Below are 15,489 nucleotides of genomic sequence, written 5' to 3' on the forward strand. Positions count from 1 at the left end.
GACATTTCAGCTAAACTTCAGAGGTTCCAGTTCCAGGGGCATCTGTGTTGTCCTGTTGCTGTTAAGTTCAAAGGGAGCTTCACTTGCACCCTTGTGATCAACCGTGGTGGGTTTTGCAAAGATTTCACAGGGGGCAGGGCCAAAAGGGACCATTTTGATCATCTAGTCTGAGATCCTGCATAACACACACCAGAGCATTTCACCCAACCATTCCTGAATCAAATCCAGTGTCTGGATCAACCCACTGGTGTGTAGCCCTGTTTTGAGTGCATTGTACCTACTTCCGGCAGATAGCTGGAGGTGGGAGGCATCTGTCTCCCCTTTCCCCCACCCCACTTTCTTTTGAAACTCACTTTGCCAACACTTGAAGAACTTTTCACGCCAATCAAGTCTTATGGAATTGCTTCCTCCATAGACTCTTTTGCTAACTGCAGATGGGTAAATTCTTCAGTCTATTGCCCTAAGAGCAGTGCCATTCTTTGCAGCCGTTTAGCTGTCTGATCACCTTGATATCTGTGGGAACAGGGAGAGGTGCAGAGCAGCAAGGAGAAGGAAGACTCTCAAGCTTAGCTATGCAAGCAGCAGCCCTTACCCTCCACCCCCAAAGACTGTGACTGTTCTCAGCAGAGGTATATGCTACGTGGCCCATATCCTGTTCTCTGGATTTTCATTATAAAAGGGCAAATATAAATATCAGCTCACTCAAGGGGACCCTTATCACCAAGAGCCTAGATAAACAGTGGAAACTGCTCACCCCATGGGCCAAAATTACAGAAAAGCAAATTGAACGTGGGTGGGAAAGGGGCATGGAATGAACCCTGTTACCCCACCTCACACACTCAGATTTGATTTGGTCTTGCAGAATGTTCCTTTCTCCTTCAAGCTCTGTTAAAAATGGGCAAGAGGCCAGGTGCCTGGTTGTATCAGCTGAAGCCAACACTAGAAATGTAAGAATTGCAAAACTGGTTCAAATCAATGATCTGTCTAAGTCCAGGATCCTGTGGCCATCATTAGCAGATGCTTCACGGGTCACTGCAATGAGCATCATAGTGGACAATTATGGGGATAACCTGCTCCTAAAGGAACTTTATTTCTGACCCCAGGCAGTAGTGGTTGACCTATGCCCTGATGCATGAAGTTTTATAGTCCTCACGCATTTTCTATCCTGCCTGACACAAACATGGATGTTCTCATTATTGAGCTAAATATCTACTCATCTGACGTCCTACCAAATTTTTTAGGTTCAACGATCTTCTGTGGCAATGAGTCCCATACGTTAATTACATACTGTGTAAAAAATGTATTTTCTTCTGTCAGTTCTAAAATGCACTGCCTTTCAGTTTTATTGGATATTGATTTGGTTTTGTGTTAAGAGAGAGGTTACTAGGGTACATAGGAGCAGCTGAGACTCCTCCTCTATTGCATTCATTATTTCATATTCCTCTCTCATGACCCCTTTTATTCATCTCCTCTCCAAAGCAGATAGTCCCCACGCTCTCTTCACACCAAAGCCTTTCCAGGACTCATCATTCTATCACCCAGCTCTGCCCCCCTTTCTGCTAACATGCTTTTTGGAGACAGAGAGACCAGAACTGAACAAATCTGTTAACTTCAGAGCCATCTAGGCAATTTGGCTACACAACATACACTCATTTCAATTACAGGTGGGTGGATGAATCGTAGTCAGCTTTGATAATCTCAACCAGAATCCCAGGTGCAGATGTAGTGTTAATTGAGAAATCAGCATAACTACACAGTACTATTTTCAATTTCTATCTTTAGAACATATTGTTTAGTTTTCTGGCCACTACTATACACCAAGCTGGGGTTTTCATCAGGTTGTCCTCAGTAACACCAGGGTCTTTTCCTTGCGCCATTTCCATCAATTTAGAACCTAGTGAGCTGAATTTTATATGCCATCATTAGTTCTTTGCCAACTTCTCTGGTCTTAACTAACCTAAATAATCATTGTGTCTGCAAATGTTGCCACTGCTTCATTCATCCCATCCCATATCATTAATATAATAAACATTAGCCTTAGCATAGACCTTTGTGGCACACTGCAGTGTTAACCTTTTGACAGGTTGAAAATTTGCGATGGACGCCTCCTTTTTTTCTGTTTCTTAGCCAGTTTCTGATCCACGACAATTTTCTCTCTCACTCCTGTGATCGTTCAGTTTTCTTAAGAACTTCTTTGTGAGGGACTTTGCCAAAGGCTTTTTAAAGGCCAGATAAGTTCTATCAACCAGTCCTCCTTATTCACTACTTGGTCAAAAAAGCTCAAAAAATTCTAGTAGATTAGAGAAGCATGATTTTCCCTAACTGGAACTGTCCCCAAGTCTTGTGATATGTGGTGGTTTCCTTAAAGGTCACACCACTGAAATCAAAGAACTCTCAGATTTCATTTTAAAAAAAACCATTTCTAGCACTCATGTTTGCAGAGAAACCCTGAAAGCACGATCCTTAAAGGCTCACACATTCGAAAGCACAAGGGAAGTCCAAAAATACTTGTTATTTTTTAAAAAGCTTATGATTTTAAGCCAATCGCATGATTTTTGGGGGGTCTGATGTGATTTTCAAATGCTTGAGATTGGCAATACTGCTACTGCCTAGCAGTTTGATCTATTTTGGTACATTTCATAGCTGATAAGAAGTTCAAACAGGAGCCTTTTATTAAGTGATTGCTCAAAGCTAAATAGATTGCAGCTAGTCAGCACTTTGGGACTTGTAGTCTCTTTCTCCATCTCCTCCCATTGTCCTTATTATGCTTTGCTCGATGGTGCCCCTTTGTGCTTGGCACAGCCTCCAAAATCCCACCAGCCAAGGTGCTCCCCTCAAATAACTTCAAACACACCTCCCTTGCGATGCCCCTTCACTTCCTTTCATTTGAACCAGTGAGCTCTGTATTGTATTATCCAGGTTAGATATAAGCTCTTCTGGGCAGGAAACTTGTCATTCATATTCCACAAAGCACTCTCTATAAACAGTGAGAGATTTTTAAGTGCACACATGGCAGGCAGGTGCTTCAATTCCATTTTGCCTTTGAAAATCTCCCCCAACATGGCGAACGTAGTGAATAACCAGGCAGAGGCCGCTGCTGGAGGCAGGATACTGGGTCTTGATGGAGCAATGGGCTGATCTCACATGGAAAAGCCTATGTTCCATTGCTTGGGAAAGGCACAGGACTGGAACAGCAACAGGTCAGAATTTAAGTGCATTGGCGTAACTGTTTGTGGGGAGCCCACGACTGGTAAAACAGAGCATTGTGTAGGTCAGGACTAGGGTACACTGGCACAGCTGTTCATGAGATCAGGAATAGAATAGCAAGAAGTGCTGCAGGCCATGAGCTGGAGGTGGCGTCCAGGACTGAAATAGCATAGGTTACAGGAGGTTGGGATAGAGATGCGTGGGAAGAGCTGTATGGGGAGGCCAAGACTGGCCTAGCAGGTCAGGATTCGGAGCACTAGCAGAGTTGCATGAAGGAAAGTGTCTATTTACTGTGGCAAAGTCCCGTCTCAGTCTCCCCAGCCTCTGCTGTTTTTAGCTCTGGAGAGACCGGCTAGGGTAATGCAGTCCCCCTTAGGACTCAGGGGAAGTCTGTTCCCTGTCTTCTCACCAGTCTTAATTAAAGTATTTTTACCCTGCCTTGTAGGAGAGTGTCCTGCCGCTCTGCCTGGGGAGGCTTGCTGCTTCAACACTCCTGGTAGCCAGGCTCCTTCTCTCTCTGCTTTCCCCCCGCTTCCTTCCTCCCAGGAAGGGGTTTAAAAAGGTCTCAGGCAGCTCCAAGTTGGAACCAGCTGATCCTAATTACCCTCAGGTAGCTCCCCTCAGCTGATTCTAATTTGCTACCTTGGTAACCCTTTCTCAGCTGAACCTGCTTGACCTGTAGTTGCCTCTCAGTTGATAAGGAGGAGGGCCTTTTAACCCTCTGGGACTGACTCCTCCCCCCCCTCTGGCAACTGTCTGTCCTGAGTTTATCACACATCCCCCCCCCCCGCTCAACACTACAGGGTTGGGCTACTTGGGTCGGCAAAACAGTGTACCCTTGAAAGGCCATCCGCGTTGCCATGCTTGATTCCAGACCTATGTTGTACTCTGAAGTGGAAGGGTTGTAGCGACAGGAACCACCTGGTCACTCTCGCATTTTTCTCTTTGTTTTGGTGCATCCACTTCAGGGGAGCATGGTCCGTGACAAGGGTAAACTTCCGTCCGAGTAGGTAATAGCGAAGGCTTTCAATGGCCCACTTTACGGCCAGGCATTCCTTTTCAACTACGGCATATTTCCGTTCCCTGGGCAGGAGTTTCCTACTGAGGAACAGGACGGGGTGTTCTTCCGCTCCAACCAGTTGTGAAAGGACCGCTCCCAACCCAACTTCTGAGGCATCCGTTTGCAAGATAAACTCCTTCTCCCAGTCTGGAGCTACCAGCACTGGGTCAGTGCAGAGCGCGGTCCGCAGGTCTGCAAATGCCTCTTCAGCCGCGCTAGACCATTTCACTATATCTGGGCCACGGGCTTTCGTTAGGTCAGTTAGCGGGCATGCCCTGGTGGCGAAGTGGGGGATGAACCGCCTGTAGTACCCCACTAGCCCCAGGAATGCTCTGACCTGTTTCTTCCGGACAGGTCGGGGCCAATTCTGTATTGCCTCTAACTTGTTGAGTTGGGGCTTTACCACACCTCTCCCCACTATATATCCAAGGTATTTGGCTTCTGCTAGCCCAATTGCGCATTTGGAGGGATTTGCAGTCAGCCCTGCCTTCCTCAAGGTGTCTAGGACTGCTTCCACCTTCCCCAAGTGCGTCTCCCAATCCGGACTATGTATAATGACGTCATCAAGATAGGCGGCCGCATACCTGCCATGTGGGCGTAACAGTTTGTCCATGAGTCGTTGGAAGGTGGCAGGAGCCCCATGTAAACCGAACGGGAGGACAGTGTATTGATACAGTCCCTCTGGAGTTGAAAAGGCCGTCTTCTCTTTGTCGGCCCTGGCCAAGGGAATTTGCCAATAACCCTTAGTCAGGTCAAGGGTGGACAAAAATCGTGCTTTCCCGAGTCGGTCAATTAGCTCATCTATCCGGGGTATAGGGTACGCATCAAATTGGGACACCTCATTCAGTTTCCGGAAGTCATTGCAAAACCTCATACTGCCATCCGGCTTAGGTACTAGGACCACTGGGCTTGACCATTGGCTATGAGACTCTTCAATGACCCCTAACTTCAACATTTTCCTGACTTCTGACTTGATCTCTTCTCTTTTCGCCTCCGGGATCCGGTATGGCTTTACATTCACCTTCACTCCAGGCTCCGTGAGGATGTGATGGTGAACCTCAGTAGTCCTGCCTGGCTTTTCCGAGAACACGTCCTGGTTGCGTTCAATCATGTGGATCACCTCCACTCGTTGGTCAGAGGTCAATTCTGGGGATATTCCCACTTGGCCAGGCAGGTTGCTCTCGGGAGGGGGTGACCCTATAGTGACCACATGCGCTTCTCTGTCTTGCCAAGGTTTCAACAGGTTCACATGATAGATTTGTTCCAGCTTCCGGCGTCCGGGCTGTCGGACTTTGTAATCGACCTCTCCAACGGCTTCTATTACCTCGTATGGCCCCTGCCATCTGGCCAGGAGCTTGCTCTCTGCTGTGGGTACGAGTACCATCACCCGATCTCCCACCTGGAATTTTCGGGTCGTCGCCTGGCGATTGTAATATGTTTGTTGGGCCCCTTGTGCTCTCTCCATGTGTTCCCGCACTATGGGAGTGACTTGGGCTATCCTGTCTTTCATCTGCAACACATGCTCGATGACGTTTCTCCCTGGGTTCGGCTGTTCTTCCCAACTTTCTTTGGCAATGTCCAGTATGCCACGGGGGTGGCGACCATATAACAGTTCGAACGGGGAAAACCCAGTCGAAGTCTGAGGCACCTCCCTGATCGCAAACATTAGGTATGGTAGCAGGGTGTCCCAGTTCCTCCCATCCCGGCTCACCACCTTTCGTATCATGCTCTTCAACGTCCTATTAAAACGCTCGACGAGGCCATCAGTCTGCGGATGATAGACCGATGTCCTTAGGGTCCTTATGTGGAGCATTGCACATAGATCCTTCATTAATTTAGACACAAAGGGAGTTCCTTGATCTGTCAGGATCTCTTTGGGTATTCCCACTCTAGCGAAAATTTGGATTAATTCTTTAGCTATGGTCTTGGACGTAGTGTTCCGTAGGGGAATGGCCTCGGGGTATCGGGTGGCGTAATCTAGCACCACCAGTATGTGCTGATGGCCCCGGGCTGATCTTTCTAATGGCCCTACTAGGTCCATAGCTATCCGCTCAAAGGGGACTTCAATAATCGGGAGAGGTACCAAAGGTGCCCTTAAGCGGGGTCGGGGCCCGTGTAACTGGCATTCTGGACAGGAGGCACAATATCGTCGGACCGCTGCATATATTCCAGGCCAAAAAAACCTCTGTAGAATTCGGTCTAGGGTTTTATCTACCCCTAGATGTCCCCCGAACAAATGGCTGTGAGCTAGCTCCATCACGCCCCTCTGATGTTTCTGTGGTACTAGGAGCTGTTCCACGACTTGCTCTTGGATACGGACAACACGGTACAGCAGATCCTTCTTGATCATATAATACGGCCTTGGGCCCTTGGCTCTCCCTTCCACAGGGACCCCATTCACCTCCACTACTTCTTTGTGAATGTTCTGGTATACTGGATCATTGGCCTGATCCTGTCCAAAATTCTCTAGTGAAGTTCCAAGTTGCCCAAACTCAGAGGGTTCTATCTCCCCCTCCCCTTCAAGGGAGGTCCCTGGGGAACTGGGCCCGGCTACTGGCTCCCCAACCTCCTGCCTAGTCCCCTCGTCCGTTGGGCCAACTCTCTCCCCTACGAGTATAGGCTTCTGATTCTGGGCCAAGATGCTCGTTCCCCTCCTCTTATCTGCCCTCCTTTCTCGCCGAGTCTTCCTGGTTTTCCCAGGGGGCGAGAATAAGTCCTGGGCAAATTCTTGGAAGGCTGGGGGGTTGCTAACTATTGAGGCCACCCCATTGCTCTCTGGGGTGTTACCTTCTTCTGACTCCTCTCCAGGAAGTAGACTGCCAAACCCTGGGAAGTCTCGCCCTATGAGGACTGGGTAGGGGAGTTTCGGGACCACCCCCGCCATCACCTTAGTGGGATTTCCTTGGACCTCTATTTTCACTCGGATGGTCGGATAGTAATTTACATCCCCATGGACACAGGATATCCCTGTGCGCTTGGCCCGGGATAGTTGATCATACCCGACCAGCTTTCCCGAGACCAGCGTGACTGCACTTCCTGAGTCTACTAACGCGGTGGTCTTTATACCATTCATTTTAACTTGCCTAGTATATCTATGAGGGACCGTCGCTACTCCTACTAGGCTTATCAGGTCACATGACTCTTCTAGATTTCCCAGGTCGCATTGCATGGGCTCCTCTAGGTTTGGGCATTGGGCAGCTATATGCCCTATCTCTCCACATGCATAGCATCGGTACCCTCCTCGGGGCAGCCCCTTAATTTTTGGGCTGTGGGGCCTTACCCCCCGAGTCTCTCTCTCCCAGTCCCCAGGTCCCTCCGAGTACTTTGGCCGCTCTTCGTCCTCCTTCTTCCCTGCCATAGTTCGGCCTGGAGCTATGGCAACTCGGGCCCTTGGTACGTAGCCTTGCCTCCTATCCTGGCGCCTCCCTTCCCCAGTGGTCCGAGAGAGTTCCTGTGCTGCTAGACGTCTCTCTACAAGGGCAACTAGCTCATCATAGGAGGAGGGATCATTTTGACTGACCCATCCTCGTATGTCCGGCGGTAGCCCTCTCATGTACCTGTCCACAACTATGGTTTCCACGACTTCCTCCGGCCGGCGGGTCTCGGGGCACAGCCACCTCCGGGCCAGATGGATCAGGTCAAACAGCTGGGACCTCGGGGCTTTGTTGGCTCGGTATTTCCACTCATGGAACCTCTGCGCCCTTATAGCTGTCGTCACGCCCGACCTTGCCAGGATCTCCGCCTTTAGCTGGGAGTAATCGGAAGCTGCTTCTGTTGCCATATCAAAATACGCTTTCTGTGCCTCCCCACACAGAAAAGGTGCCAGGATACTGGCCCACTGGTCTTGGGGCCAGGCCTCCCGCTGGGCCGTCCTCTCAAACGCAAGGAGATACGCCTCCACGTCATCATCCACTGTCATCTTCTGTAAGTAGCGGCTGGCGTGCAGGGGCCGAGTCCCATGGGGCCCATGCGTTAGGGTGGTCAGGGCCTTTAGCTGGTTCACAACCTCATGCAAGGTGGCTCGATCCTGAGCCGCCTGGCTCATCAGGAGTTGATTTGTCTCCTGCTGCATTCGTACCGCCTCCTGCTGGGCAGCCATCTGCACCCTGGTAGCTTCTTGCTGGGCCGCAGTGGCCTGCACCAATGCCTTCACTACATCTTCCATATTTTTTTTTTTGGGGTGCTTTTACCCTGCCCTGAGACGGTTTGCCGCAAAGTCTCACTCAAATCCCACTCCTGACACCACGTGTGGCAAAGTCCCGTCTCAGTCTCCCCAGCCTCTGCTGTTTTTAGCTCTGGAGAGACCGGCTAGGGTAATGCAGTCCCCCTTAGGACTCAGGGGAAGTCTGTTCCCTGTCTTCTCACCAGTCTTAATTAAAGTATTTTTACCCTGCCTTGTAGGAGAGTGTCCTGCCGCTCTGCCTGGGGAGGCTTGCTGCTTCAACACTCCTGGTAGCCAGGCTCCTTCTCTCTCTGCTTTCCCCCCGCTTCCTTCCTCCCAGGAAGGGGTTTAAAAAGGTCTCAGGCAGCTCCAAGTTGGAACCAGCTGATCCTAATTACCCTCAGGTAGCTCCCCTCAGCTGATTCTAATTTGCTACCTTGGTAACCCTTTCTCAGCTGAACCTGCTTGACCTGTAGTTGCCTCTCAGTTGATAAGGAGGAGGGCCTTTTAACCCTCTGGGACTGACTCCTCCCCCCCCCTCTGGCAACTGTCTGTCCTGAGTTTATCACATTACACTAGGATTGATTCTGGACAGCACACTGGGTCTCCAATTTAAATGAGCAACTAAAATTCATCTTTAAACTTGACAATTCTCTATTTAACACCAAACACACCACACCCTCCACCAGATAGTCGTCAGATTCCATTTATTCTGTATACATTCTTAGTGCACATTAGAAGAAGACATGAGCGCTCCTCAGCTCACACAGCACTAAGGCTCTTTGCCTTGAAGGTTACACCTGGATGAAATATAAACAGGGACTGAATGGATATCCATAGTAATAACCCATAGAAGTAATTACACAGAAAGACCTATCTCTATGGACAGAGCAGCTTTGAATCCCTGGTGACCAGAGCCCCGAAGTGCCTTTGCTTTTCCGCCGCGTCAGAAATAGTTAGTATCAAAGACACCAGTACAAGTAACAATGAGGAGAATCACACAGGATAAGAGCTTGAGGTCAACACAGATGTGCCTGGGCCTTTTGACTTTAGTCACACACACACACAAAGGAAGGAAACAAATAGGATCCCCTCTTTAGAACCAGTGTGTTCCCCACACCCACTCCCCGGCTTTCATTTCCCAACCTCCAGCCTACCCTATCCCTTAACTTCTTCCCTTTTGGTCCTGTTTGGTAGCAGGAATCCATTCCCCTTCAGCTACCTACACACAGCACTCAGCTTCAGATGAACCAAGCTTGGTGGGAAGACAAACTCTACAGACAGGCTGCAAGGGTGCTATAACAGGTGAACTGAGATTACTACTAAGCAACTGATGAATGATACTGCACAGTAGGGGGGAAGTCAGATGCGGTTGGGTAGCATCATGCCTACAGAAAACGAGTGGGAAGTGGCTTCGGAGATGACTAAGAGAACTTATGTTAATACCACCTAGCTCTTGTATATTACTTTTAATCCACAGATCTTGAAGTGCCTTACAAAGGAGATCAGTATCATTATGCTCATTTCACAGATGGGGAAACTGAGGCATGGGGAGGTGACGTGATTTTCCCACGGACACCCAGCAGCAAAGCTGAGAATAGAACCCAAGTCTCTTAAGGCCTAGCCAGTGGCCACATTGCACATAGGGATCAACAGAAACAACTGACTTCTCGAGACACACATATGCTCACCTGTCCTAGTGAGAGCCACAGGGGTCTCTGGCATGAGAGGTACAGAAACAATCCCTTCCCAGTGCGGGAGAGAGGAGATGCTGAGGGTTAGAGGTATTTAGATGGCCGCTTCCCACTGGAAGTAAAGACAGCAACAGCTGGGAATTTTTTCCAGTGGACACAGTGGCTTACATAATACTACTTCGCATTTGTGTGATTTTCTTCATGTTCAAACCACTTTGTAAACATCAATTAATCCTCACAATACCCTTGTAAGGCAGGTAACCATTACTAGCATTCAGACCAAGGGCGTTACAGTTCCTCTCCATTCCTAGAAAGGAAAGTAGGCATCTAGGCTGGATAAAACAAGCTAGAAATAGACACGCTCCTTAAGATGAGACCTATTCCCTGGCAACCACAAATAGATGTTGAGGGAGAAGAAGTCCAACTGCCTAACTTCAAAACCCAAAGAAAAAACACTTAAAAAGTTAAGCCACTCAAAAACCTAAAGAAAATCTCCTCAAGCCGAAAGCCTCCTGGGGACACATGGTCTTTGCCATGTTATCAGCCCCACACAGAACACATCAGTGCAGGGACGATCCCAGAGGAAGCCCTCCGTCCACAGGACAAGCCTTAAGAGAGGATGTGCTCCTCATCATGGAGCCAATTCAGTTCGGGGGCTAAATCCTTTTTGTGTTAGCACATGTGGGGTTTCTAGGGCAGGTACTCATCCATTTACGATGCTGAGCTCCTTGTGTCCAGCGGTGTGACATCAGCCAGATATATAATGCTTTGGAGAGCACCTTTGATTCTTGAGACCAAGGTTTATGAAGGCCACTACAAAAGATGAAACATTTTGGTTTTTTGCCTATGTTGTATTAGCTGAGGTGGTCACAGCATGTTTGGAGGGGAGACATGGGATGTGGATGATGGTTCCTAATTTAAGCCACATCCAAGACACAGGTGCACAGGAATTTGGATAGTCCAATAATCTGTTCCTTGCAAGGCTCATGGCAAGATGTGCAAGGAAAAGAAAGGAAACCATTAAAAGAACATGGTATGGAGGAAAATATAGAATGAGAAGATGTCCTGTTTTCTTGTCATGAACTAGAAGGTTTCTAACAAGGATAACTGGGGCCAAATTCATCTCCCGTGTGACCCCACTGAAGTCAGTGGAGTTACAGCAGGGCTGAATTTTCTCCGCACATTATGAACTCCTCAGGGCATTATTGTCTTATTTTTGATCTGTAACAGTGTCAGGAATACCAATGGTGCCCTATAAATATAAATAATTCCAGACCAAAAGAGAATCATAGGATAAAAGATTCCAACAGAATTACCACTGGATTACAGGCTACCTGCCATCTATTATCCAAAGCAACTTCTAATCAAACAGAGCAAGGAACTTGGTGGTGAGGAAAAGTCAAATAAAGGTCCAAGCCTGTTCAACCTGCCACTGAAAACGCCTATCTTCTACCTGAGAATGTCCCACATCTGACCACTAGAGGAAGCTATGAGGCTGGATAACACCACACCACACTTGTTAACATTTAAACCTCATCAGCAGGGGCTTCCCTTCTGTTTCTGGTCCCTGAAGCTCTAATGCAGCTGAGCTCACACTGCGCTCCATGAACTGTTCTCCTGGCTGTCGAAAACGAGGCAACAGGACGGAGACTGGGAGAGGACCTTGTTCATGGAAGGAGAACTCACCCTTATGAAGCTGCCAGAGAATGAAAGAGCAGTGGAGTCACTGGTCTAATACATTCCTGGCTAACTCAAGTCAGGTGACCAGGGCTGTGTCTCCCCCAAGACCATGAAATGACCAACTGCCTTAGGAAGCCTTTATCCATTCACAGTGTGGCCAACTGCCTGCACAGATTCTCTCTCCATCCCCTAAAGTCTTCCCACCCAGCTCGAAAGCTGAACTTGACCTTCTGTGCTATGGATACATGGTTCCAATGAGCATTGGATTGTAAATTCACTTCTACTCAGCCATCCCCTAGAGCCAATCTGCCCCTGGCACTTCTCTCTTGAACCTCTTCATGAGACCTGCAACTTCTCATGAACAAAGCCTGCTGAGTCAAATACTGCACTCCTCTTACCCAAGGATGCCATAAGGAACAGAGAATTCAAGAGAAAGTAAATCAAGACACAGCCAGATGGCAATTTGCAAAATCAAACTCCAAATCAAACCAAACGTACTAAATCAGAACCACCCAGGATGGAATCAGAGGCTTCTCCTCTAACCTCAGTGATGAGAGAACTTCTAGCTACTTCATCTCCCCTCCTTAGCAGGTGTATCATTCATTATCAACCACTATAAACTGGATTATAGCTTCGATAAGGCAACCAAGTCAGAGTGTCAGAATCTCTATGTACTTATATGGCCTTCATCGCCATAGTATCCCAATCACAAGTGCCTTACAACACCCCGTGAGGTAGGGAACTATTATCCCCCTTCACAGATGGGAAACTGAGGCATGGGTTAGAGTGACTTCCCAGGGACATCCAGGAAGTCTGTGGCCGAGACAATAATTAAACACCTATCGCCCTAATCCCAACCCCATATACTGGACACTAGACTATTTGAATGGCATTCCAGACTGGAGCATATTAGGGGCTTCAGCCTGTGTGGGTGCACTGGGGAGGAAGCCCTGCAGAGCCGTGCTGCTAACAAACAGCACCTTGAAGATACCAGTCTGATTCCAGCCTCTCAGCTCATTTAGAGTTTTGGAAATACTCATCCAGGTATGTTGGCTGTTCCCAACTCCCCCACTCTAGAGAGAGAACACAATGACAGCAAACTCTACAACGTGGCCCCAGGCCTCACCTATTACATTACACCTGATTTGACTTCTCCAAAGACAGGTAAGCACTCACCTGTACAGATGAGTGGCTTTGGATACACTTAAAGGAGCCCAATGTTTCTGCCAAGAAGCAATGAAGGCCGCTCCCCTTTTGATGGGAAAGGACAGGGTCTAAGATATCTTATTCCAATGCCGGGAACCATATTGATCCTGGGTGTAACCCTACCAAAGTTAATGAGGCTGCAACCAGGAGAAATGTGGTCCAATAGTCAAGGAGTCCTCTTCTGCTATTGCAGTAGTGTCAAGAGTCCTTTGTGATCTTGGGTGAGTTCTAGCCAATAGCAAGCCCACATGGGGCAGAATGGGGAAATTGACCTTTTTGTCTGGGACTAGATTAGCTTTGCTGTTATACTTCCTAGGCCCTGATCCGGCAAGGCAATGAGACTCGGTGGGAGTGGAGGATGCTCAGTGATTCATAGGCTTGGGCCCCACATCACCTGAGGTCACTTCCCATGATTTACTGAAAGAAAGAAAATGGCACAAGCCTTATAAGTGCCTTAGCACCATCTGCCAAATGAGTGAGTGCATGACGAATAGCTTATAGGATCTTCTTTCTTATCTCAAGCCTTCTCAGCCTTCCCTCTCAGCCATTATCTCCATCAGGAGATGATCTTGAAGTCCTAGGATTGCCACCACAAGGCCACTCTCAATTTTAATATATTACACGTTCTTAATGAGCGGCACACTTTCTAAATCTTATCAGAGTCACCAGCAAATGCAGGAAACTTCACAAGAGTGGAGCTACCACAATACAACAGGGACAATGGCTCCTGTCACATACTGTTTTTAACTGTGTCCCCCTTACTCTCAAAGGTGCGTAGACTGTCCACACTATGACTTACACCATGCTAGTAAGAACTCCTCGTCAACGTAGGTGTTGCTAGGGCTGTTTCCCAGGCCAATGTGGACAGCGACTTTTCCATTTCATCTGCACTACAAATACAGCTGTAAACAGGGCACCAAACACAGGCTAAAGCCTCAGACATTTCCCATCTGCATTACAAGACCAACTCTGCTTTAACTGTGCGGGCGAAAGGCATGTTGTAATCAGATCCCCTAATACTGTCGTAGTGTAGATGGACGCAACGTCCAAGAATTAGGTTAGAAAATCATGCTACATACAACAACGGGGAGAAAGCCAGCTGGGGCATCTTGGGGGTGCATCACAGCATGGTCTGATTAACCTAGTTCTCAGAAAACTCTTGCTGATCAGAGGAATTGTGATAAGGCCCTGCTAAAGATGCTTGTTAGCATAATTAGAACTGTAATGTGGACAAGGCCTGAAACTCTGAAGTTCATGCAGGCAAAGCAGAATACGGGACAGAGAGAGGTGAGAGAACCTGTTATTTCTTTTATCTCTATGTTAAGGGCACTCATCTAGCAGCAGGCAACTATTATCCTGTGACCACTTTTTACTTCATGGTCATTTGTGACCAACATTATTTTGTAAACAGCCCCGCTAATCGCTTTTTAAAATCCATCTTAGATATGGGGAAATAAAAACATTTGATCCTCTCCGTTAACTGAATAAATACATTCGCTACAGACCAATGAGGAAGTGAGGAGGGGATAAAGGGATTAGAGGACTTGATTTACTGCTGTGGATGTGTGCCAGGTTCCCCACATCCCTAGTAATAACAACACTAAGCTAGATAAAGCAACAAAGTAAAACTATTTCCCCATGTTTATTTCTCCCCCCTGGACTGTTCCTCACAACTTCTTGTCAACTGCTGCAAATGGACCATTTGGATTACCACTACAAAAAGTTTCTCTCTCCTGCTGGTAATAGCTCACCTTAACTGATCACTCTCGTTAGAGTGTGTATGGTAACATCCATTGTTTCATGTTCTCTGTGTGTGTGTGATAGATAGATATATATCTTCCTACTGTATCTTCCACTGCATGCATCTGATGAAGTAGGCTGTAGCCCACGAAAGCTTATGCTCAAATAAATTTGTTAGTCTCTAAGGTGCCACAAGTACTCCTGTTCTTTTTGCGGATACAGACTAACATGGCTGCTACTCTGAAAACAGTCCTGTGGCACCTTATAGACTAACAGATGCATTATCTGTTGGTCTATAAGGTGCCACAGGACTCTTTGTTGCTTTTTACAGATCCAGACTAACACAACTACCCCTCTGATACTTGACACTAAGCTAGATAGTTCATCATGCCAAATGCTAGCAACAAATTCCTAGAATAGACCCTGATCCAGGCTGCAAGTGAAGTCAATGGAAGGACTCAGAAGACTTCACTGAGTGCTGGATTGGTCCAATGAAGCACTGTAACAGGTAACAACGTTTGCCCATAAAAGGGCAATTCAAAGCCCACCGAAGACAGTGGGAGTCTTTCCAGTGACTTCGGTGGGCTCTGGATCAGGGCCTACATGAATACAGATACATTAATACAGTGCATCTGCAGCATCAGCTGCCATGTAACTAATACATTCGTATTATGACTTTAAAAGACATTCTGTCGAGATCAAGCACACATTTAACAAAACCTATATCCTGACTTGTTTTA

Source organism: Mauremys mutica, chromosome 4 (genome assembly GCF_020497125.1).
Source record: "Mauremys mutica isolate MM-2020 ecotype Southern chromosome 4, ASM2049712v1, whole genome shotgun sequence".
NCBI classification, from domain to species: Eukaryota; Metazoa; Chordata; order Testudines; family Geoemydidae; genus Mauremys; species Mauremys mutica.